Genomic DNA, 25,824 nt, shown 5'->3' with positions numbered 1-25,824 from the left:
TACAATCCTACCTGGGTCTCAGAGATTGTATCAGGGGAGAATGCAATTCATCCTGTAGACACCCACAAACCTGACTGCTGCCTCTCCTCTCCCTCACCCTCAGAGAGCAGATACACTCAAATGCCACACTCTTGCTGAGTGATGCTAGGTAAGAGGAAAACCCCTCTTCATAAATCTGACACCTTCCAGGGTGGGGGGCGGAGGGAGGTTATATGGTGCCCACTATAGAGAAAAGTCACCTATATTAGTCTTCTAAGGCTCCTGTAACAAAGTGTTGCAAATTGGGTGGTTTAGAACAACACAAGTTTATTTCTTATTCTTCTGAAGGTCAGAAGTCCCAAATCAAGATCACCTCCCTCTGAAATCTATTCAAGAAGGACCCTTCTTTAGCTCTTCCTTACTCCTGCTGATTTTCCAATAATCTTTGGTATTGCCATTTCATAGCTAGTGGATATATCACTCCAACCCTCTGTCTTCATATGATGTCTTCCCTGTGAGTCGTCACATAAACTTGCCTATGTGTATGTCTCTCTCAGTGTGCAAATTTCCCCTCTTTATAAGGACACCAGTCGTAGTTTATAAAGGGCCCACTCTAATGACCTCATTTGAACTTGATTACTTCCATAAAGACAGTATTTTCAAATATGGTCCCATGATCAGGTGCTGGGGATTAGGACTCTACCATTGCTTTTCTGGAGGCTTCCCTAGTAGATCCCCTGGAGAAGGAAATGGCAACCTGCTCCGGTATTCATGCCTGGAGAATCCCATGGACAGAAGAACCTGGCTAGCCCCAGTCCATGGGATCACAGAGAGTTGGACACGCCTGAGTGACTAACACACACTTCACTTCCTTGGTGAATCAGATGGTAAAGAATCTGCCTGAAATGCAGGAGACCTGCATTCGATTTCTAGGCCAGGAAGATCCCCTGGAGAAGGGAATGGCTACCCACTCTAGTATTCTCGCCTGGAGAACTCCACAGATGGAGGAGCCTGGTGGGCTACAGTCCATGGGGTCGCAAAGAGTCAGACACAATTGAGCGACTAACACTTTCACTTTTCACTTTCTTCTTCATTGCTTTTCTGAGAGATACAATTCAGCCCATAGTAGCACCTCTTAGCAAGTTCTCAATTGATCTTTTGGGCTTAGAATATTGAGTATACCTTCTGCTTTCAGAAGTGGACTCTGATCACCAATTCTTGGGAAATGGGAAGGATTCCACATAGCCTCTAACATCATCATGCTACAGCTATAATAAGAACTAATAAATGATGAAAAATAATAATTTACTGAGGGATTACCATAAACTAGGCACTGTTGTAAATCCTTTTTTGGTGATGTATTGTTATTAATCCTTATATCTGCTCTGTGGGCTAGGGGCTATATTTCTGTTCTGTAAGTGTGTTAGCTAGTCATGTCTGACTCTTCGTGACACCATGGACTGTAGCCGCCCAGGCTCCTCTATCCACGAACTTCTTCAGACAAGACGACTGGAGTGGGTTGCCATTCCCTTCTCGAGGTGATCTTCCCAACCCAGAGATTGAACCCACATTTCCTGCACTGCAGGCAGATTCTTTACCATCTGAGCTACCATGGGTGAGAAATAAAAACATAGGGTCTTGCTATTGCTACATCGACATCTGCCTGCTTCCAAAGTTAGAGCCTCCTTCTTTCAGATGAAGGAGTCCCTTCACTCAGGCCAGTCTCCTCCAATGTGAGATAAAGTGGGCATTCAACATGACTTTCCTATATTCCCCAGACTGACTCCATTTTTTCCATGTCAACTCAGATTGGCTTTTATGAAAGGAACAGTCAACTTGTGATCAAATTGCATCCTTTATTGAAGAGGTAGGAAAAAAGAGTACTGGAAAAGACTTCATTAGAATGCATTTTCCATGAGGTTTCTTAAAAAAAAATTATGGAGTTCTTCACTAATTCACAATTAATCTTTTCTTGCCTGGAGTCACACTGGTTCTTTGCAAATTGCAAAAACACAAAAGATTCAGACAGTGTGTAACCTGGGGTGAGTTGAGTGATAGCAGATTCCTCATTGTTATACTATAAAATAATAGCCTTATCCTTAGCCACTGAGTCTAAACAAGATAAAACAATAGCAATAACAAACAAGTAAACCTATGCGACCAGTTGAAACCATACAAAGAGAACAGCATCTACTCTGTCCTGGAGCAGGTTCAAGGACACATCAGACCTATGGCCCATCAGAAACTGGTGGTTTCAATGGATTACAAACAAGCGTGTTAAACTAAATTATGACTCTTTGCAAAACAGCTTTCACCTTCAACTGGACTCTCGTGGCCAAAAGATTCCTTCTGGATCCTCTACTTCACGTTCTGGGTAAGAAAGAGAAATATCCTTCTGGAATGGGGAGCTATCTGGCTCAGATTACAGGATTTGGGGGAGGCACGATAGTTGCAGAAGGCATTCTGAGGCTAATAGCCCCAGTAAAACGTTGGTGTTTTTGCATTTTAAGTTTGTAGCAGAATATTGTTACATTAACACAGACACAAAAAACTGAAAACAATGAACATTCTGAACAGTTTTAATTCAAGTGAAATACAGATCAGCATTTAAAGCTAAGCTCAATGGTTACTGAGGAGCATTGGAATTAGAAATAAAGCATAAGCAGTTTATGTAACTAATCTACTACTCTTGTATCTAACTACTAATTTTAGCTACTGAGCACCACTGAGTGTGAGCCTAACTAATATATGAAACATTGATAAAATTCCTAAATACCTTTCAAGTTTACCCTCTTTCATTCTCTACAGTTCAAATTTAGGAATTCATCATTTGGCTCTACTGTGGCCTCTGTTGGAGCAATCATCTAATTATCCTTCTCTCTAGGCTGTTCTTCTTCAATTCTATCTCCATTCTTCAGGTGAGTGACTTCTTCAAAATCATGCTTGCTCCTACACCTTTATCTAAATTCATCATGGCAATTCCATCCCCTTTGCTATTATTCAGTTCAGAGAGGAGCTGGACTAAAGCAACTGGGCCAGTGTGAGGTAAAGAAAGGCTTCCCTTCGGCTTCTGAGAGAGAGAAACCGTTTTCTCCTGCTGGATGTGAACCAGGAAGTATGCATCTTACAACTTGAGAATTAAGATTCCAGAGGAAGACAGAAAGAATCTGGGTCACTGATACTGTCACTGAGCTGTTGAATCAATTGATCCAGAAGTCCCTTACTTGGGAACTTGTTATAAGACATGTTTTCTGATCGATTAAGCAGTTTGAGTTAGGAGATCTGTAATTTGCTGCAGAAAATACTCTCATGGAAATAATGATATAATCATAAAGTTTCATAAAGAAACACTGCTGTGTAAAACCCTTCAATAGCATGCTGTTACTTACAGACTAAATTCCAAACTCTTTTGTAAGCTGGTTTAGCTGTATGAGAAATTGGTCCCAATTTGCTTCTCTGCCTTCATTTTCCAATTATCTCCTCTACACACTTATCCTATGCATGCCTGTGTGCTCGGTCATGTCTGACTCCTTGTGACCTCATGGACTGTAGCTCGCCAGGCTCCTCTGTCCACGGGATTCTCCAAGCAAGAATACTGAAGTGGGTTGCCATGCCCTCCTCCAGGGCATCTTCCCCACCCAGTGATCAAACCTGCATCTCCTGCATCTCCTGCGTTGCAGGCAGATTCTTTACCACTGAGCCACCCTGGAAGCCCACATTATCCTCCAGCAATCCCACAAATATCTATTCTCCTGGATCCAGGCATAGTTTTAGGTTGCCTTATTAATATGCAGTTTTTTGGAGGGATTAATGATTGATTTTTATCTTGAAAGAATTTAGAGGTAAGGAGATAAGACTATTGGCCATTACAATCTATTAATATTTCCTTCGATCGCTCTTCAGTGATTGTTTCTTTTATTCTATTGATGCAGTATACTATTAACATATTGATTGATTTTTTCCATTTAAAAAATTGTGCTAAAATAATGTAATATTTAACATCTTATTTTAAAAATTGATTTAAATTGTTTTAAAAGTGGTTTTAAATATGTACATTATATTGTACAACCATCACCACTATATATCTCCATAGTTTTTCCATAGTTTTTTTTTCATTTTGTAAAACTGAAACTCTATATCCATTAAACAGTAACGTCACACTGGCCATTCTCCAGTCTCTAGCAACTATCCTTTCACTTTCTCCCTTATAATTTCGATTATTCTAAGCCTCTCTTATAAGTGGAATGGAATGATACAATATTTGTCTTTTTGTGATTGGCTTATTTCATTTAGCGTAACATTGCCAAGGTTTATTTAAGTTGTAGCATGTGTCAGAATCCTTCCCTTTTAAGTCTGAGTAGTGGTCCATTGTATGGATATGCTACATTTGGCTTACGCATTTATCTGTCAGTGGAAACTTAGATTGCTATATTTTGGCTATTGTAAATAATGCTGCTATTGAACATGAGTGTACAAACATCTCTTTGAGACCCTGTTTTCAATTTTTTGCAGTATGTATCCAGAAAGGTCTGTCTAGTCAAGGCTATGGTTTTTCCAATAGTCATGTATAAATGTGAGAGTTGGGCTGTGAAGAAAGCTGAGCATTGAAGAATTGATGCTTTTGAACTGTGATGTTGGAGAAGACTCTTGAGAGTCCCTTGGACTGCAAGGAGACCCAACCAGTCCATTTTAAAGGAGATCAGTCCTGGGTGTTCTTTGGAGGGAATGATGCTAAAGCTGAAACTCCAGTACTTTGGCCACCTCATGTGAAGAGTTGACTCATTGGAAAAGACTCTGATGCTGGGAGGGATTGGGGGCATGAGGAGAAGGGGACGACAGAGGATGAGATGGCTGGATGGCATCACTGACTCGATGGACATGAGTCTGAGTGAATTCCGGGAGTTGGTGATGGACAGGGAGGCCTGGCATGCTGCGATTCATGGGGTCGCAGAGTCGGACACGACTGAGCAACTGAACTGAACTGAACTGATCCAGAAGTATAATCGCTATTACATATGATAATTCTATTTTTATTTTTTGGGTAACCACTGTATTGTTTTCCATAAAGGTTGTGCCATTTCACATTCTCAGTAACAGCATACAAGGGTTTCAATTTTTTCACATCCTCACCAACAATTATTTTCTGCTTAAAAAATATATTAGCCATTCTAATGGGTGTGAGATAGTATCTCATTGTGTATTTTTTTAACTCTTATTTATTATTGTTTTTGTTGCACTGGTCTTCACTTCCTTATCTGCTTTCAACAAATAAAATTTTCAGTCGTTGCTGAGAAGCTGTGTGTGCACATGTGCGTGTGTGTGTGTGTGTTAGGGGATAAGTCTTTAAAGCTCTGGGACACAGTTGGCAACTCTGCCTTAGCCATTGGTCCTTGCTTGCAGACAGCCATAGGTCAACCAGAGCTGGGAGACTAGGGCATTCTCAGGTTTTCCCTCGGCATGTATCCAACCCTGCTTATGCACGTGGCCTTTATTATTTCCAAATATTGTCACAGTTTTAAAGTCCCTTATGGATATTGTGTGTGTGTGTGTCAGTCACTCAATCATGTCCAACTCTTTGTGATTCCATGGCCTGTAGCCTGCCAGGCTCCTCTATCCAGTCCATGGAATTCTCCAGGTAAGAACAGTGGAGTGAGTACCCATTCCTTCCTCCAGGAGATCTTCCCTATCAAAGGATCGAACCCCAGGTCTTCTGTACTGCAAGTAGATTCGTTACCATCTGAACCACCAGGGAATCCATGGACATTGTACTCTACAGTTTTTTGGGTTTTTTTTAAAGTTCTTTGATCAGCCTTTTGTATTCCCCAACTGTCATCCTTGGTTTAAGCAGACATGATGTTAAGTTCCACTGTCTGTTCAAACACCCCAGGGAGAAAGCTGTTCACAGTGACTGAGCTTTAAGTGAGGTCAGATTAAGACAAGGCTTGCCAGTGGAGGTTTCCAGGGAGCTGCCAGACAAATTAATAAGAATTCTCTAGGAACAGGGCTTTTTTTGAGAGAACTCCAATACCACTCTCGCTTTTGTAGTTGTTAGGCGGGTGTTTTTCACAAGTACTGTGGTTGCCAGGTTGTTTAATGCTACTCTGGAGATGGGGCAAGGAGAATGGGAATGTGACAAATTAAAACACCACAAACCTCACTGTTCTTGCCAACATGCAGCCATTTTTCTTGAATAAGTGGTTCTTGGATTATTGCAAGTTTTTAAGTAATTTCCAGATTTCTGAAAAAGTTGATTTTGACAACTTTTGCCAATGCTGCCATTTATTTTATGGAAGAATGGATTTTAGAGATTCTTATTCTTTTATTCCAGTATTCTCTGAAGTGACCTCTAAAATCTTCATCTTCTGAAGGCATTTGTGCTCCCGTGTGCTCAGTCGTGTGAGCCCTTGGACTGTAGCCCATCAGGCTCCTCTGCCCATGGAATTTTCCAGGCAAAAATACTGGAGTGGATTGCCATTTCCTTCTCCAGGGGATCTCCAATCCTTCTCCAAGGACTGAAACTGAATATCCTGCATTCCAGGCAGATTCTTTACCTGCCGAGCCATCTGGGAAGGCATTTGAAGATCCCAACTTTTAGAAACCAATATTTTATAACTAAATTTGAACCTCTGAATCTATAGCATTCAGTGTTCCTATATTTGGTATGACCCGTGAAACCTCTTCAGTCTGTTTCCTCTTTGAATCGGGAGATGCCAGTTCTAAAAGACATAATTCTCCCATTTAACTTTGTCCCAGAGAAGTTGTTCAGCTTCCGTTCTGCACAGTACCAAACAAGTGATGTTTTAGCGTATTTTCTGTTGCCATTGACCTCAGTTTAGAAGCAACACTTCTGTTCCTTGAGTCTAGCTAAACTTTGGTCCCTCAGAGAGGGGTTTTAGCAAAAGCTGTTTTATCTTGATCTGTCAGCCAGAAACAAAACTGCTTACTTTCTTCTTTGGGTTCTGGATGATACAATGCTCACACAATCCAGGAGATGGTTATGACTACAGCGATCAGTTCTGTGATGCTGCTGAAGAGTAAATATTGTAAAAGCATACCACCAGCTAACTGAATTAAAAAGAAAAGAAATATTCCTCTTGTTAACTAACCATTTAAAACAGGAACAATGTTCAGAAAATAGGGTAAAAATCATTCATCCCAACAGTCTCACATACCTATGATGATTTGGGGGGTATTTTTCATAGCAATAAAATATGTTTCAAATTTTACTGAGTACTTATATATGTGTCACATATTATATTAAGCACTTCATTTGAAGAACAATCCTACAAGTTGGATGCTTTTATTTCTATTTCACACATGAAAAGAAGACTCAGTAGCAGAGAGATGACATATAGGACCATATGCTATACTGGTGCCCATCTTTTTCTCTCTTTATAGGCTCTCATTTGATGAGAGTGACTACGTGATCTGTGTTTTATTGCTTTTCCCCCAGTGCACGAGTAATTTGCATGCTCTATTTTCTTTTAACTTATGTATCATGAGCATTATGACATGTATAAGGTAGAATCATTCTCCCTCTTCTTCCACATTGCTAATGGCTTCTGCTGCTTTTCAATGCTCTTCACATACAATTCCCCACACGAGAAGCAGAGATTTATCTAATTGTTGATTTTTGAGAGAAGGAAGCCAGCTCCTTCGAGAACAACCTGTGCTCACAGCTACGAGTTCCTCTCCTCAACATCTGGAACTTGTCTAGGGCCAGTGTAGGGAGACTGGTGGTCTATCTGTAACTAGTGGGATGAGTTTAATTCCTGAGAGGAGGTATCAGTACATTAGCAGGTTAATTTTGGCCAAAGATTTAAAACTTTTTCTCCAACTGTGGTGGTGGTGGTGGTGGTGGTGGTATTGTTCAGTCACTAAGTTATGTTCAACTCTTTGCAACCCCATGGACTGCAGTACACCAAGCTCTCGTTTCCTCCACGATTTCCCGGAGTTTGCTCAAATTCATGTCCATGGAGTCAGTGATACTATCTAACCATCTTATCCTCTGTTGTCCCCTTCTCCTCCTGTCCTCAATCTTTCCCAGCATCAGGGTCTTTTCTGAGGAGTCAGTTCTTCGCCAAAGCATTGGAGCTTCAGCTTCAGCATCAGTCTTTCCAATGAATATCCAGGACAGATTTCCTTTATGAATGACTAGTTTGATCTCCTTGTATTCTAAGGGACTTTCAAGAGTCTTCTCTACACCACAGTTCAAAAGCATCAATTCTTCGGTGCTCATCTATGGTAATCAACAATAAAGCTGATCATTTCGTCTACATCTGCTTGATTCTGTCTTTGCTCCTTTGGTTCAGAACATGAGAGAAGAAGGGTGGATGGCTGCTTAACTGGGCTCCCAGGCTGGCTTTAGGGCTGCTGTAATGAAGTATCACAACTCAATGGCTTAACACAACTGAAATGTATTTTCTCACAGGCCTGGAAGGTAAAAGTCCAAAAGGAATGTATTGGTCTGACAATGTTCCTTCCAAAGCCCCCCTGGGGGGAGGATTCTTCCTTGCCTCTTCCAGCCCTGGTAGCCCCAGGTGTTCCTCTTTCTCTGAGGTTTCTACCTTTTCCAAATACTGAAGGAAAACTGATTTTAAAAACATTTCCATGACAAAACTTTGGAGGAAATTCAGCTTTTTTTCTTTTTAAATATTTCTCTGCCAAAGATGTTTGATAACTCTGGTTGTCTTTTGCATACCTTGATCATTGCAAACATACACCGTTCATCATAGTTTTTTTCAGTTATATCTAGAATTTTGATCCAGTTATTAACTTTGGTACTTACCTATGACCAAACATAGTCTTGCATTTCTGCAGCATAAGAGAAACACACAATGCATAATATAATTGTATCAAATGCAGAAAAGCAGGCTCTAAAGCTGCTCATGACACTGGTAGAAGTAAGCTGTAACGACACAGAGAAAACTGGTCAGGAGCAGCAGAAGCAGATTCTGATGAAGCAATCAGTCAAGCAATCAGCTAGAGAACATTCCAGCTGAATTTTTTTTTTAATTGCACATCACTCCTTTATTTTATACTGATCTGGAAAAAAAGATATTTTTAGTACAGTTATGCTCAAATGAGTACTGGGCCAAGCAACTGGAACCTGATTCAGAAGTCAGGTACAGTGAGAGACACACTTGGACATGATCAAGAGGCATTCTGCTGCCGCAAAACAGTTAAGGCAGGGGAGGGATTCTAAAACACACAGCAAGATGAACTCCTACACCTTAGAAGTCAAGGAGCTTATCCCATGATGGTGTAAGGAATGACTTATTTGCTGATGACCACATGTGGGAATATTTCAACCACCACTGAAAACCCCAGAAGGGTTGGTTTTTTTTTTTAATATATAATTTTTTTTAAGTAAATGCAACATAAAAACATTCAGGATTGATCCAGCCTTTTAGAGTCAGGGAGGAATATTTGATTGAGTCACCATGCAGGTTACATTCATCTTCCACGGGAATGACTAGAGCCCCGAGTCACCTAACAACAGTGCCCGGCTGGCCTCTGGGGACACGAACAGGCTCTTACTTCTCCTCATTGGTCACGCCTCAGCATGGTTTTCTCCCTGTTCCCTACTCAAGCAGCTCCTTAGTAATAAACCACCACCACCCCCCCCAGGGATGACCTCTCAGCACTTCTGGATAAGTCTTCCCTCGGCTTGGACTGAGGACCATGCCCCAGACGTGCCATTCTGACTAGACTGTATGAAGGGAGTGGGTGCAAGAGATAAAATGGCTACTGTGGAATTGGGAGCCACTGGTCCCCACCTGCAGCTACAACTTATAATGCCTACAGATGTCATCAGTGGGACATGTGCCAGGGAGAGGTGCAGAGGAATAGGGTGGGCCAGGGCAGGGGAGGAGGGTAATCCTTGGGAAAGTAATCTGCTGCTTGCCCTCACTTCTTGGCCTTGCCCTGGGCAGACACAGCCTCCATGGCTTTACGCACGGTCTCCTCATCCCCCAGGAACTGCATGGGCTTGATGGGCTTCAAGTTCTTGTCCAATTCATAGACCATGGGAATGCCAGTCGGCAGGTTCAGCTCCATGATAGCCTCTTCAGAGAGACCCTCCAGATGCTTGAGGATGCCCCAAAGGCTGTTGCCATGGGCTGCAATTAGTACCCATTTCCCCTCCTTGATCTGGGGGACAATTTCTTCATTCCAAAAGGGCAGGGCTCTGGCAGTTGTGTCCTTCAGACTCTCACAGGTGGGAGCTGGTCTTCAGTGAGGTCTGCCTACCTGTGATCCTTACTGATGTTGCTGTAGAAGGGATGGTCGGGCTCCATGGGAGGTGGTGGGACATCATAGGAGCGCCTCCAGACCTTTACCTGGGCCTCACCATGCTTGGCCGCAGTTTCTGCCTTATTGAGGTCAGTCAGACCCCCATAGTGTCGCTCATTAAGGCGCCAAGTCCTCACCACTGGCAGCCACATTTGGTCAATGGCATCCAGCGCTGTCCAGAGGGTCCGGATTGCTCTCTTCTGCACTGAGGTGAAGCAGATGTCACACTCATAGCCAGCATCTCAGCGCCTGCCCGCCTTGCTTCACCTCCTCGCGCCCGGCTGGGCTCAGGTCCGTGTCGTACCAGCCGCTGAAATGGTTCTCCAGGTTCCATGCGCTCTCACCGTGCCGGATCAGCACCATCTTGTAGGCGGCCATGGCTGTGGTTCGGGATACTGCGCAGACTCCCGGCTGAAATTTTTAATCTGATTTTCTGGAATTTTACTGCACTTGCTTGCAGGACTCTGAGTTAAATTTGTCTAGTACCCAATTTGGATAATTTTTTCTCCAGAAAATATATTTATTTATTCAACAAATAATTATACACTGCCTACAACATGCTAAACATTGTGTTAAGGATAAACTCAGACTTCAACTCGAGAATCTTATAATCAAATGGGGGACACAAAATGATACAACTTCATGTGGTAAAATTCAATAAATGATGAGCTTAAGTCTAGAATCTGTCAATGTCATCCTCCTTCAGTAATGCCACTTCAGTACTTAAAACCTTCCATAGTCCTGGCATCCTTCCAGACAGCGAGGAGGACCTTGCGTGAGCTGTGAAGAGAGGCTATGCCCCTTTCCAAAGATGCTGCATGCATTTTTGTATATGTGAGGATAGTTACATTTTAAAGAGGATTTTTTAAAAACTAATAATGGGAAGAAGGATGTGTTTTGATGCTGGTTAACCAAAGGAAAGGATGTTGGTGGTAACATTAATTTTTGGTTGTCCAGTTGGCAACCCCTTTCCTATCTTAAGGGCTCTCCTCATTGTTCTAGTCTTTATGAGAGATGCTTATCAAACTTCTATGAAAGTCAGAGGGAGGTCCTTCCTCTCTTCAATCTCTAAGAGCCAGCATCAGGCCGCAGCCAGTGAAATGCTCCTCTTAGGGACTGTAAACCTTGAGCAAGTAACTTAAAGATGAACGAAAGACTAGGATTCATTCCTAGAGGAGAGAGCTGTGATGTTACGCAAGGGGAGCAATGGGAACCTGGAGTGCTAGATACCTAATGCCAGTTAACAACGTGGCTGGATACTCCTCGCTAAAAGGAGTACTTCTATTGTACTACCGTGCTTTCTGTTTCTGGGTCTCTGGGATTCCCTCAGATCCTGTTTATTTTCTAAGCCTATTCCTTCATCTCCTGTAGATGCTATAGGCCTGGCACCTTCTCAATATTTCTCATTTTTCCTTGGATAGCCAGACTCAGTTCACAGTGGCAGACAAAGTTGAGAAAGTGTATTGTGAGAAAAAGAACAGTGTATATGCAGTTTCAGAAACATGGGGAAACAGGAGTTCTGGAAAACTCCTGGCATTTGATGCGGCTAAAATGTGAAATGCTGAAGGGGAGTTGGATTACATGTGACCAGAGAAGTGGATGAGAGATGGATTATGAAGAATCTAGTTTCTGTACTGAGGAGTTTTAAATTTTATCTTTATGTATATGTAGAGCTATGCTGCTGGGAATATCAGCTAGGACTCTTCCTTAGTAAAGATCAGTAAAGCTGGGCAGATGAAGAGAGCCCCCTTCTCTAGGGAGGAAGGAGAACAGTGATTCACCCTTATGAACCAGGATCACCTAAAGAAAGATATTTATATTCCAAAAAAGGCTAATTGAACATTTGAATTAAATACACAAGATCATTACTTTTGAGGGATCCTGTTTCTAGCATGAGAGTCTGTGGAGGAACTTCAAGAACCAACTTCCCACTGAAATTCGTGAATGTTACTAAAAATAAACCCAGTCACATAAAAATCTCTGGAAATAGTCCTCGGGACATATAGCAAATGAAGAAACATTTATTCAAAAAAATCTACTAAAACTCAGTACAAACTGTAGGAGTCTGCGGTATCTGAACTGAGGTCTGCACCCTCTTGTCTCCTCTCAGCATGGCAAGGCCACTCCAAGTCTTTCCCGTCATCCCCTAGTCAGAGTTTTATCTAGTGCTACCTTCCCTGGAGGGACAGGTCATTTAATTAGCATGTCTAATCCTGCTCCCAGCCACCTGTTGCCCAGGTGTGTGCAACCTAGAGAAGGGGGCTCTCTTCATATGCCCAACCCCCACTTATAGGATGGGGGGATACCTTGGATGTAGTATCAGTATCCTGGGCTCTGATCACCCCTGCACTGGATTATGGGGTAAGGGTTCCACAACATAAGAGGCAAACAGAGGAGGCCTGGGGCTGCTGCCCCTCTTCACCAAGCCCTCAGCTCTTAAAGTGGAGGTGTCACTCAGAGAGAAGCACCCCAGTGTCCTTGACCCCCAGCACATTCTAGCACCCGAGCCCTGGCTCAGAGAATTTGTCCAGGGGAGAAGGAGGCTATAGAACAGAAGGCTTTAATCTCCCCAAAAGAGGTGACTTCATTTGCAACAGAGTACGTAGAAATCTAGGTCTACGGGTATTCTCAAAAATCGTAGAAGTGTTAAGGGAAACACTGAGTGAAACCACCCACCCACACTGGCTAGAGAAGGTAGTAGCCACTTGCATGAGTTAGAACAACAGAAGGTCCTGGTAAGGAACGTGGAACTAACAAGCCCACCACCAACCGGAAGAATTTGAGAAAGGTCAAAAAGAGAGAGGAGACACCAGTCCAGATGCCCTACCAACCTCCCAGAATCCTCCTGGTTGGAGTATCTTGGCTGAGTGATGTGTGCACCACCAGAAAGGACCCTGAGTCAGAATGATTGGCCAGAGACCATCTGGAAACTAACCGCATTACCACGAGACCCAAGACTGTGAGCCACATGGCACAGCGGTCCTCTTGGGTTCCCTTACCCTCCTGCTCTCCACCTGGGTGTCCCTTTCCAGTAAAGTCTCTTGCTAACTTCTGTGTGTATCCTTGGACAATTCATTTCTGAATGTTAGACAAGAGACCACTCTCAGGCCCTAGAAGGGGACCCCTTTCCTGCAACAGAAGTTGTAGTGAAAGGCAACTGGAAGGGATTGATAAGATGCATATAGGAGATCTAAGCTTTAACTGTAGACCAGCTAGTTTGCCAGAGAAACAAACAGCTAGGAAGAGCTTTCCTGGGTTCAGAACAAATCTCTCCCTCAAGCTTTGCTCAGATGCTATCTTCTCATGAGATGAATTTGGATCAGCTTATTTAAATACACAATCTCTCCCTGATGTTGGGAAAGATTGAGGGCAGAAGAAGAGGGCATCAGAGGGTGAGATGGTTAGATGCAACACCAGTGCAATGCATATGAACTTGGGCAAACTTTGGGAGATGGTGAGGGACTCCAGGGAGGCCTGTCGTGCTGTAGTCCATGGAGTTGCAAAGAATCGGACACAACTGGGCAACTAAACAACAATATCACTTAAACACACAGCCTCCCAAGGGCAGCCCTGCAAGTGTTTCCCCCGCTCCCACGGCTATTCTCACCTTCTCACATGTTACTATTTCCTTATCTGCCATGTTTAATTTCTTTACCCTCCTATTACAATATAAGTGTCACAGGGGCAATAAATCTTTGTCCATTTGTTCACTGAGGCATCCTACATACCCAGAACATGTCTGATGCTCAAGATGTTTTTTAAACTGAATTACTGGAATTTAGGAACATTAGGAGTACATAAGGTATATTATAGTACCTCAGTATAATAGAATATTATGCTGCCATTTGAGTAATTTTTCCAAGGCATTTTCCTGACTTGATAAGTAATTATAATTGATTTCCTTTTGTGGAATTGAGCCAAACTGATTTGGAAAATTTCTGGACTAGCATCCTAGGGGCAGAGGAGTCTTGGTGTTTCTGTGAAGAATGATGTCATGTGTTTCTAGAGAAGGAAATAGAACTACGCTGGATGAGACGAAAAGAAAAGTTTATTTTTGCTTCTTGAGGTTGGGGGAAGAATGATAAGTGGAGCCAGAAAGTGGCTGGAACTCAGAAATTACAGCCATCATCCTCTCCCACCATCCTTCTGGTAAAAAGAAAAAAGCAAAAACAAAAACATTTTTGGTGAGTTTTTGTGAAAACCAGTCAAGTGAAGTGAAAGTCGCTCAGCTGTGTCCGACCGTTTGTGACCCCATGGACTATATATAGTCTGCAGAATTTTCCAGGCCAGAATACTGGAGGTAGCCTTTCCCTTCTCCAGGGGATCTTCTCAACCTAAAGATCAAACCCAGGTCTCCCACATTTTAAATTTATTCACACCTGTTTCCTTGGATGTGGTGAAGAAAAATGGAAACCGTCTGTGCAAATATGAAGCTGAACTACAAGAATGTCAGTTGCCGATTAGAAATGGGCAATTGCTGTCTGCCTCTGACAAGGATTAAATCACAAACTGCTTCAATCCCTAACCTTCGACACCGCCTGCAAGGAGTTCAGGGTGGAGATCAGGAATGAGGCACTCTGTGCTCTGAGAAAAACTAGCCAAACAAGTCTTCAGATACTTAGATATTTTCAGAAGATTTTGAGTCCAATTCTTGCATCTCCTCGTATCTAGAAAAATACTAAAATCCTTCACGGTGATGTCTGCTCCTTGTGACCAGCAGTAACCTTTATGAAACTAGCAGCAACCTTCTGCAAAAAAGGCTTGATTGCAAGTACTCTTCCTCCACCAAAATCATATATACACTGACCTTCCCTCCTGCCTGTTTTGAGCAGTTTCTCAGAGCTGTCTGGCTATCTGAAATGCTGTCTCCTGGGCTATAATCTTCATTTTGTCCCCCAATAAAGCCTACATTGGGGCTGTCCAGGTGGCGCTAGTGGTAAAGAACCCTCTTGCCAATGCAGGAGACATAAGAGACCTGGGTTCGATCCCTGGGTCAGGAAGACCCCCTAGGGGAAGCATGGCAACCCACTACAATATTCTTGCCTGGAGAATCCCATAGACAGAGGAGCCTGGTGGGCTATGGTCTATAGGGCCACAAAGAGTTGGACATGACTGAAGCAACTTAGCACAGCACAAAGCTTAACTTTCAACTCTCATATTGGGCTTTTTTTCCCCCCAGCTGACAGTTTCAGGGATTTGCAAAATCACAAGGGCGTTCATAGCCTTCGAGGCCAGCTCTATTTCTATCTCTGGGGCAAAAGTAACGCCATATCACATCTAGGTCATCATGGGTACATGCTGTGTGTAACTGTCCTTTATATTTGCGTGCTTGCCTTGCTAAGTCACTCAGTCGTGTCCAGTTCTTTGCGAGCCTATGGACTGTAGCCCTCCAGGCTTCTCTCTCCATGGGATTCTCCAGGCAAGAATATTGGAGTGGGTTGCCATGCCCTCCTCCAGAGGATCTTCCTGACCCAGGGATTGAATATGCATCCCTTGTGTCTCCTGCATTGGTAGGCAGGTTCTTTACCACTATTGCCACTTGGGAAGCCCCATCCTTCATGCTTATTTACTCTTTTAAACCTCACAACCATCCTTTGAAATAAGTAACCTTATAGGTCACATTTTTTTTTTTTCAGATAAGGAGAGTGAAGCACAGAGTAATTTGCCCAAGTTCATGCAGCCAACTGACAACCCACCTCCAGAGCTGTGATCCCAGTCACAGTGGGGGAGGTTCTACAGAGGAAAGTGACTATCCTTTGGTGGATGCACTTTAATCGTATCTGATTTGTATTCCAGTGTTATTCTCTAGACCTGAGTTTGCTGAAGGCAATTCTCTTTTCAAACATCATTTTGTCTTATCCCCTTCCCACTACTTTGACTGCTAGGTCAGAGTTCTATTTGGTTATATATACCCCTCTGGGCCTCCCTGGTGGCTCAGTGGTAAAGAATCTGCTTGTCTATGCAGGAAATGCGGGTTTGATCCCTGGATCGGGAAGATCCCCTGGAGAAGAAAGTGGCAACTCATGCCAGTATTCTTGCCTGGGAAATCCCATGGACAGAGGAGCCTGTAGGGTACAGTCCATGGGGTTGCAAAAATGTCAGACACGACTTAGCAACTAAACAATATTTTTCCCATCAGAACCCTCACATCTGACACCTTATAAAACTAATTTCCTTACACTGCGCCCTCCTCAACACCCATATACCCTGTACACAAAAAGATGCACTAGAAGGCATCCTTATAAAAAATGTTTTTTTTTCCTGTACAAACATTTGGAAAAGTATTTTTTCCTCCTAGAAAAATTTACTCAAAAGCAATAATTTCTTCTCAGTTTGTTCCAAGCATCTTTATATCTTTGGTATTGCTCCAAATGTTTCAACATACCTTATATCATGTGGGTTTCTTCTGTACACTGACGGTCATGGATCCTGAGATGAGGAACTGGGGGTAGAAGCGTGGATCTGTAAACACTCATTCCTGATGACAGACCCCCAAACACTTTTCCTAACACCAGTGGCATTCCTGAGCTCTAAAGTATCACTGAATTCTCTGAAGAAGGTGGTTTTAACTATGTATTTCAGCTTTGTGTTGACCACTGGTAGACTCTAAGAAATGGATTCACCCTTTCTCCATTAGAGAGAAGAAATGACTTTTTTAAGTCTTTGTTCATTAATGAAACCTTTGAACTGGTGATGGGGCTTAGGGATCTCACAAAGACTATGAGAGACAAGGAGGATTTACTTCACTAGTTTTGACTGCCATTTATTTGAGAGAATCCGCCCCCTCACCCCATCACGCTGTAGAAAAAAAATATTTCGTCAATCACAAATAGTTTCAGAAAGCATTTGATCTGAAGAATTAGAGGTTGACTTCCATACATTCTGTCGTAAGAATTGTTGCTGCTGGCATATCAGGAATATTGTTGTTGTTTTTTTAATGGTTTGTCTTATACCTGATCTGCATCTGCTCACAGCAGTTACAAAAATGACTTATTTGAAGGGGGCCGGGGACTTTGCTGTCCAGGAAAATGAGACCCTGTCATGAAAGCGGAAGCAGAACCCTTGGCTTGATTTAAAAAAAAAAACAAAAAAACAACCTGACACTTTTGCTGGGTCACTCTGCAAAATTTCCTTACACTTTCCAGATCTTGGTTTCCTCATTTGTTAAATGGGAATCAATAACATTCTCTCATGGGTTTGGTTTTTCCATCATATGAAACAGACCTGAAGCACCTTTTGGAACATGCCTGATAGGCAACAGAAAATTGAATAATTGAATAATTACTATCTGTGACTAATTTCTTCTGTAAGCTTCTCTTCTACATCATGGACTTAGGCATCCTTCTGGATGTCTTGTATTGGGTGATTCACTTTCACTGTATTCTATCAGTGTAAAGCATTTCTCCTTATGACATAGGGCCCTTTCCAGAAAGTTCTGGTGCTGGTAAATGGCCTTCACTTGAGGACCAGCCCTAAAGGAGAGTCTCTGAGGGAATGCCTCTCATCCAGGGCACTGGTAACCAGACCCTTCCAAGGATAAAACTGCTATAGTATCATGTTTCAGGAGGCTTTCTTGGTGGTGCTAATGGTAAAGAATCTGCCTGCCAGTGCAGGAGGCATCAGTTCAGTCGCTTAGTCGTGTCTGACTCTTTGCAACCTCATGGACTGCAGTATGCCAAGCTTCCCAGTCCATCACCAACTCCCAGAGCTTGCTCAAACTCATGTCCATCAAGTCAGTGATGCCATCCAATCGTCTCATCCTCTGTCATCCCCTTCTCCTCCTGCCTTCAATCTTTCCCAGCTTCAGGGTCTTTATCAATGAGTCAGTTCTTCGTATCAGGTGGCCAAAGTATTGGAGTTTCAGCTTCAGCACCAGTCCTTCCAATGAATATTCAGGACTGATTTCCTTTAGAATTGACTGCTTTGATCTCCTTGCAGTCCAAGGAACTCTCAAGAGTCTTCTCCAACACCACAGTTTAAAAGCATCAATTCTTTGGCATTCAGCTTTCTTTATAGTCCAACTCTCACATCCATACATGACTACTGGAAAAACCATAGCTTTGACTAAATGGACCTTTGATGGAAAAGTAATGTCTCTGCTTTTTAATATGCTATCTAACACTAGGTTGGTCACAGCTTTTCTGCCAAGGAGCAAGAGTCTTTTAACTTCATGGCCACAGTCACCATCTGCAGTGATTTTAGAGCCCAAGAAAACAAAGTCTATCACTGTTTCCATTGTTTCCCCATCTATTTGCCATGAAGTGAGGGGTCCAGATGCCATGATCTTCATTTTTTTGAATGTTGAGTTTTAAGCCAGCTTTTTCATTCTCCTATTTCACTTTCATCAAGAGACTCTTTAGTTCCTCTTCTCTTTCTGCCATAAGGGTGGTGTCATTTGCATATCTGATGATGTACCTGATGACTTATCTCTTGCATATCATAGGAGGCATAAGAGATGCGTGTTCAATCCCTGGGTCAGGAAGATGCCCTGGAGAAGGGAAATGCAACCCACTCCAGTGTTCTTGCCTGGAGAATCCCATGGACAGAGGAGCCTGGTGGGCTGCAGGGGTTGCAAAGAGTTGGACATGACCGAAGAGATTTCGCATGCATGCAGCATGATTCAGTCCTTTTCACAAAGCATAGGGACTGTGTTATATTCAAATCTCCTCTCCCAAAGCCTTGTTTTTGGTTGAGGAGTGCAAAGGGAATTGGTCAGTGTTATATTCAAATCTCCTCTCCCAAAGCCTTGTTTTTCATTGAGGAGTGCAAAGGGAATTGGTCAGGGGCTAATAAAACCCCTTCTCCTCTAAGGAGAAGTTTGGCCTTGGTTTAGCTCTGATACACTAGGAATATTAGTTGTGTTATTATGCCGCATCACTTATGAATAAAAGGATCCTTGACCATTTTCTGGATTATTTCTGGATTGGATGCAGCTCTGAGCCTAAATTAACTTGTGGGAGATCACAGCTTCGGGCTTCCCTGAATACAGTGTCTTGTAATTAATTTTGCATGTCTCTGGCAGGTACCTTGGCAACTATGCTTATGGAATTATTACAATATCCTTCCTTACTCAAAACATCCATTTTAGAAACCTGTTTTAATTTCTTCTCCACCCTATGTTTCTTCTTTTCTCTTTCCTTATGTAGTCTCTCTATAAATCTCTAAAAATCATTAAGCTCAGGCCTTTGGATTTTCACTCTGCAAAGAAGAGCCTTAGAGTTTCCCAAACAGCCACTCTCTTTATTATTCTTCAAACATACCCTTCAATATTGTTTATACATACACATGCCATTCTCTTAAAGGATTTGCCAAACATACGACAAACATAAAAATGATTTCCCTAAGCATACACTCCCCAGCCCAGCCCAAATCCCACCCTCCACTTTGCTAAGGCTGTTTCCACAGTAAAATTTGCTGTTTAGAGTCAGATACTGGGTCTTTAGTCATTGCTTGATCTCATGAGTAATTCACGATACATTAGAATAAAAAGATGAATTGAAATTAAAAATACCATGGTTTACTCACAAGTGGCTATGACCATACTATGCACCCTAGTGTAAACAATACAGGGATATAGTCAGTGTTTTTTTATATCTTCTTCTCTGAGAAACAAGGAAGCACAGAGAACACCCAGTGCATAGTGAAACAGGGTTAGAATTATTTACACAGCCTGTGAGAAGAGAGAGTCATCATCGTTACTCAAGTAAAGTCTATCCCAGATGCATACAAGCTGAGTGACTGAAAGGTCGTGGGAATGTCCACCTTACCCTGGTATTTCTGAAGCAGTGATGAAAGACTTACATGTCAGGGAGGAACCAAGGTGGATAAGGTGGCCACAGTGGGGGTATTTAATGAAACTGGGAGTATTTGTCTTTGTTTTATAATTTCTTTGGAGATAATTAATTTTAATCTAGTTGGTTCTAGCTAAGCAAAGAGCAGAGACCTATTTGTTTGGTTCAGGCAGACATACAACCAAAAGGAGATGTCTGGCTCTGGGGACGTTGCAGGCTCTTCCTTGACACCGATCTCCTTCCTGTGGTTGGTTCTCTGAGGCCACCTTCAGCACATACTTGGTACTTTTGGACTTGCCTCCTTTCTTTCATCTTTTCTTGTTTGGGACTTGGACTTGGGTTTCCCTTTGCTCTGCCCCACATCCATACCCTGTGCTGACTTTTGTAACTACAAGCTGGACAAGAGCCCTAGGAAAAAAACCATGTGGAGGGATGCTCTCTAATGACCCCTGGTTTTCTATAACTCTCATGTGAAGTGTGATGTGCTGGGACATATTCTCCAGCTTGCATAGAGCCATCCTGTCAGGTGGGGAAGGAGGCAGATGGGGAAGGTCAGTCTTGTTCTAGCCAGGCCTTCAACTGATTGGACGAGGCCCACCCACACATGGAGGGCAATCTGCCTTACTCAAAGTTCACTTATTTAATTGTTAATCTCATCCAAAAGACATCCTCAAGGACATACCCAAAACAATGAGACCAAATATCTGGGCACCCTGTGGCCCAGATAAGTTGACACATTAAATTATCGCAGAAAGTCAAGTGGTGATAGCACTCCTCTCCCTTAAAGGTTACCTTGACCTTGAGGTAACACATAATCATGCATTTATTGGTGACTTCTGCCTCTATCTCCCATATGGATGATGCCAATTTGGATTGGGATCAGATGGACTTTCCCACTAATGCCTCACTCTTCAGTTTTTGCTCCTTTCTGGGTTATAAATCTACTGACTGACTCTGATTTCAGTGAAGGACCCAGGAGAGTTTAGTAAAAGAAACTAAATAGAAAATCGTAAGCCCTCATCCTCTCTTGAGGTGATGGATGTTACTGGTAGGTCAGGGGGCGGCCAGTGACAGGTTTATAGCTTCTCCACATTGCAATTACTGCCTTCCTGGCCAGATAAGGGAATAAGGAACAAGCAATCCAGACCTAAAACACCATGGCAAGGCAGGGTGTGGTAGAGAAAACACACCTCCCCCCCTTACCCTCCCCTATATGAGACTGCTGCGCTAAGGTACATTTCCTTTCTGGAGGTGGGCCAAGTAGCTACCAACCAGCTGAAAGAAGTCATTGACTTGATATGTTGGGAATTTTCCTAGCACACACTTCCGTCTTGCTGCCTTCGATCAAAATGTGTTTCAAGCCCCCACAAATATTAGTGGATAACAGAAAAGGTAATAACCTTTCATTAACCTATTAAAAAACCTAAAGCATTCTAAGGCTGAGGACAGGTGAGCTGGAGGACACCAACGCAGAATATGACCTCCTTGATCGGACTATATGGGGAACATAGTGAGATCATAAGGTTATTGAGTGATCACACGCCACAGAGCCCCACTGTCTACAGGCCCTTCTGGTTTGGAGCCCATTGCTGGACCACCTCATCTATGATCTATAAGCTTGTTTCAAATTGCTTACAAACAAAGGCAGAAAATGGACCTTCTCGTTGCTGATGAAACTTGTAAGTAATCTCAGAGTATATTTTCTAGAACCCTGGGTAGGTTGTGATGATGGTGAACTATTCAGAAATGGTTTGTGGATTCATAATTTGCTCCCAATTAGCTCTAGCCTGATTGGCACCACTCCACAACACTTTCTGCAGCTTTCCTTCTTTAGGGGAGTGCATTGCAGATATGGTCAGTGTCTCTTCCTTTTTCTATTAGGCAGATACAACACATCATTTATTTACCCAAGTAGCACTTAGTTCTTACCCCTAATGCTCTGGCCTCCATTCTTAAAGGATATCTTCTCACTTTTAATTAAGATATGGTCTAGATCTTCTCAATTTTAATTAAGATATGGTCTAGAAATTATAGAGAATAAATGGGCTCCTTTTATGTAGAGAAATATAGAGAAAAAATAATACTAATTATTTTTGAGATAAGGCACTTAATATTGCAGCTTGTGGTTTTCTACTACTTTCCTTGAGGGGCGCATCTTGCATCAACCCACTGATGTCACTCTTTGTTATGTAGCTAATAACTTCCTGTCAAAAACCAAGAGCTACTGCTCAGATTTTATGCTTTCATCAGAGTCTCTAAATGAGACTGAGTAAATGCCTTTTGAGGTAGGTTTCCCACTCCTATTATTCTCACCTTTTCTGAGAAGTGCCCACTACCATAAATGCCCAGGGTTACCCAGGTTTGAGCTCCTGGTTACCATCTTTGGTCTTTACACAAATACCTGTCAATCTAGCTATAGCTGCTTGGACAAGGTGTGAACATGTGAATTTAATTGAGTCAGTCACAATTTCCTTCCCAGAAAACTGTACAGGCATGCCTTGGAGATACTGCAGGTTTTTTATAGACCACTGCAATAAACTAAATCACATGAAATTTTTGACTTCCAATGCAAAGTTATGTTTATGCTATATTGTAGTCTATTGTGTGAAATAGCGTTGTCTAAAAAATGTACACACTTTAATTAAAAAGTACTTTTAGATGACATACAGATGGCCAAGAGGCTTGTGAGAAGATGCTCAACATCACTAATCATTAGAGATGCAAGTCAAAACTACAATGAGATACCACCTCACGCCAGTTAGAATGGCCATCAAAATGTCTACAAACAGTAAATGCTGGAGAGGGTGTGGAGTAAAGGGAACCCTCCTACACTGTTAGTGGGAATGTAAGTTGGTACAGCCACTATGGAGAACAGTATGGAGGTTCCTTAAGAAACTAAAAATAGAGCTACCATATGATTCAGCAATCCCACTCCCGGGCATATACCCAGAGAAAAGCATGGTTTGATAGCATACATGCACCCCAGTGTTCATTGCAGATGTGTTTACAATAGCCAAGACATGGAAGTAGCCTAAATATCCATTGACAGACGAATGGATAAGGAAATGTTACATATATACAATAGAATATTACTCAGCCATTAAAAAAAAAAACTTAAATGATGCCATTTGTAGCAACATAGAAGACCTAGGGATTATCAGACTAAGGAAACTAAGTCAGACAAGGACAAATATCATATGATATTGCCTATATGTGGAATCTAAAAAAATGATACAAATGAACTTATTTACAAAACAAACCCACAGACTTACAGAAAAAACTCATGGCTACCATGAGGTAAGGGGCAGAGGATAGATAGATTGGGAGTTTGGGACTGAGAGGTACACACTGTTATATCTATTCAATAAAGATATAGTTACATCTTTGTTGTTATATCTAATAAAGCAAAACAATCAACAAAGATCACTGTATAGCACAGGGAACTCTGCTCAATACTCTGTAATAACCTAAACAGGAAAAGAGTTTGAAAATAATAGATACATGTATATGTATAACTAAAGCTAAAGGCAAAGGAGAAGAGGAAAGATATACCCATCTGAATGCAGAGTTCCAAAGAATAGCAAGAAGAGATAAGAAAGCATTCCTCAGTGATCAATGCAAAGAAATAGAGGAAAATAATAGAATGGGAAGGATAAGATATCTCTTTAAGAAAATTAGAGATATCAAAGGAACATTTCATGCAAAGATGGGCTCAATAAAGGACAGAAATGGTATGGACCTAACAGAAGCAAAAGATATTAAGAGGTGGCAAGAATACACAGAAGAACTGTACAAAAAAGATCTTCATGACCCAGATAATTGTGATGCTGTGATCATTCACCTAGAGCCAGACATTCTGGAATGTGAAGTCAAGTGGGCCTTAGAAAGTATCACTATGAACAAAGCTAGTGGAGGTGATGGAATTCCAGTTGAGCTATTTCAAATCCTGAAATGATGCTCTGAAAGTGCTGCACTCAATATGCCAGCAAATTTGGAAAACTCAGCAGTGGCCACAGGACTGGAAAAGGTCAGTTTTCATTTCAATCCCAAAGAAAGGCAATGCCAAAGAATGTTCAAATTACCACACACTTGCACTCATCTCATATGCTAGTAAAGTGATGCTTAAAATCCTCCAAGCCAGGCTTCAGCAATATGTGAACCGTGAACTTCCAGATGTTCAAGCTGGTTTTAGAAAAGGTAGAGGAACCAGAGATCCACTGGATCATGGAAAAGAGAGTTCCAGAACAACATCTATGTTTGCTTTATTGACTATGCCAAAGCCTTTGACTGTGTGGACCACAATAAACTGTGAAAAATTCTGAAAGAGATGGGAATACCAGAGCATCTAACCTGCCTCTTGAGAAACCTATATACAGGTCAGGCAGCAACAGTTAGAACTGGACATGGAACAACAGACTGGTTCCAAATAGGAAAAGGAGTACGTCAAGGCTGTATATTGTCACCCTGCTTATTTAACTTACATGCAGAGTACATCATGACTGGAGTACAACGCTGGACTGGAGGAAGCACAAGCTGGAATCAAGATTGCCAGGAGAAATATCAATAACCTCAGATATGCAGATGACACCACCCTTATGGTAGAAAGTGAAGAAGAACTAAAGAGCCTCCTGAAGAAAGTGAAGAGGAGAGTGAAAAATTTGGCTTAAAGCTCAACATTCAGAAAACGAAGATCATGGCATCTCGTCCCATCACCTCACGGGAAATAGATGGGAAAACAGTGGAAACAGTGGCTGACTTTATTTTTCTGGGCTCCAAAATCACTGCAGATGGTGATTGCAGACATGAAATTAAAAGACACTTACTCCTTGGAAGGAAAGTTATGACCAACCTAGATAGTATATTAAAAAGCGGAGACATTACTTTGTCAACAAAGGTCCATCTAGTCAAGGCTATGGTTTTTCCAGTGATCATGTATGGATGGAAGAATTGGACTATAAAGAAAGTTGAGCGCCAAAGAACTGATGCTTTTGAGCTGTAGTGTTGGAGAAGACTCTTGAGAGTCCCTTGGACTGCAAGGAGATCCAACCAGTTCATCCTAAAGGAGATCAGTCCTGGGTGTTCATTGGAAGGACTAATGTTGAAGCTGAAACTCCAATACTTTGGCTACCTGATGCAAAGAACTGACTCATTTGAAAAGACCCTGATGCTGGGAAAGATTGAGGGCAGGAAGAAAAGGGGACGACAGAGGATGAGATGGTAGGATGGCATCACCGACTCAATGGACATGGGTTTGGGTGGACTCTGGGAGTTGGTGATGGACAGGGAGGCCTGGTGTGCTGCAGTTCATGGGGTTGCAAAGAGTCGGACATGACTGAGCAGCTGAACTGAACTGAACTTAGAGAGTAGTGCACATTTGTGCACAAACACACACTATACCATCTACATGATTTACATATATACACACAAAAGAACACTATGCATTTAAAAAATATTTACAAACAAAAGAAATACATACTAAACAGCAGGGAATGCTTCCTTATGAAGGGAAATAACTGAGAATTGAGTATAGCAATAAAAGAAAATACATAACAAAAACAGGGTAGGAAATTAACAGATATAGTGAGGTAATTACAATGTTTTATAAGGTTCATATTGTGATAAAGCTATATGATGCCCTTATTTGTGGTTAGTAGAGTATCTGGTGATACTTTGGGAGCTGGACCTTTTGGGAAACTAAGGGTATTGTTGCCCTAATGGTCTGGGAGAAAGTGAAGAGAATGAAGACAGAACGCAAAATCTG

At 42.1% G+C, this 25,824-nt stretch overlaps 2 pseudogenes; both read right to left on the bottom strand.

Moving 5' to 3' along the window:
- Positions 1 to 6,858: 6,858 nt before the first annotated feature.
- LOC138426633 (membrane-spanning 4-domains subfamily A member 8-like) overlaps positions 6,859 to 25,824 on the bottom strand; it is a 36,776-nt pseudogene continuing 17,810 nt past the window's right edge.
- On the bottom strand, positions 9,639 to 10,650 carry LOC138426529 (phosphoglycerate mutase 1-like; annotated as a pseudogene).

The sequence above is a fragment of the Ovis canadensis genome, chromosome 21 (genome assembly GCF_042477335.2).
Source record: "Ovis canadensis isolate MfBH-ARS-UI-01 breed Bighorn chromosome 21, ARS-UI_OviCan_v2, whole genome shotgun sequence".
Classification (NCBI taxonomy): Eukaryota; Metazoa; Chordata; class Mammalia; order Artiodactyla; family Bovidae; genus Ovis; species Ovis canadensis.
Note: the sequence above shows the minus strand (reverse complement) of the source record. Positions and strands in the feature narration are given on the sequence as shown.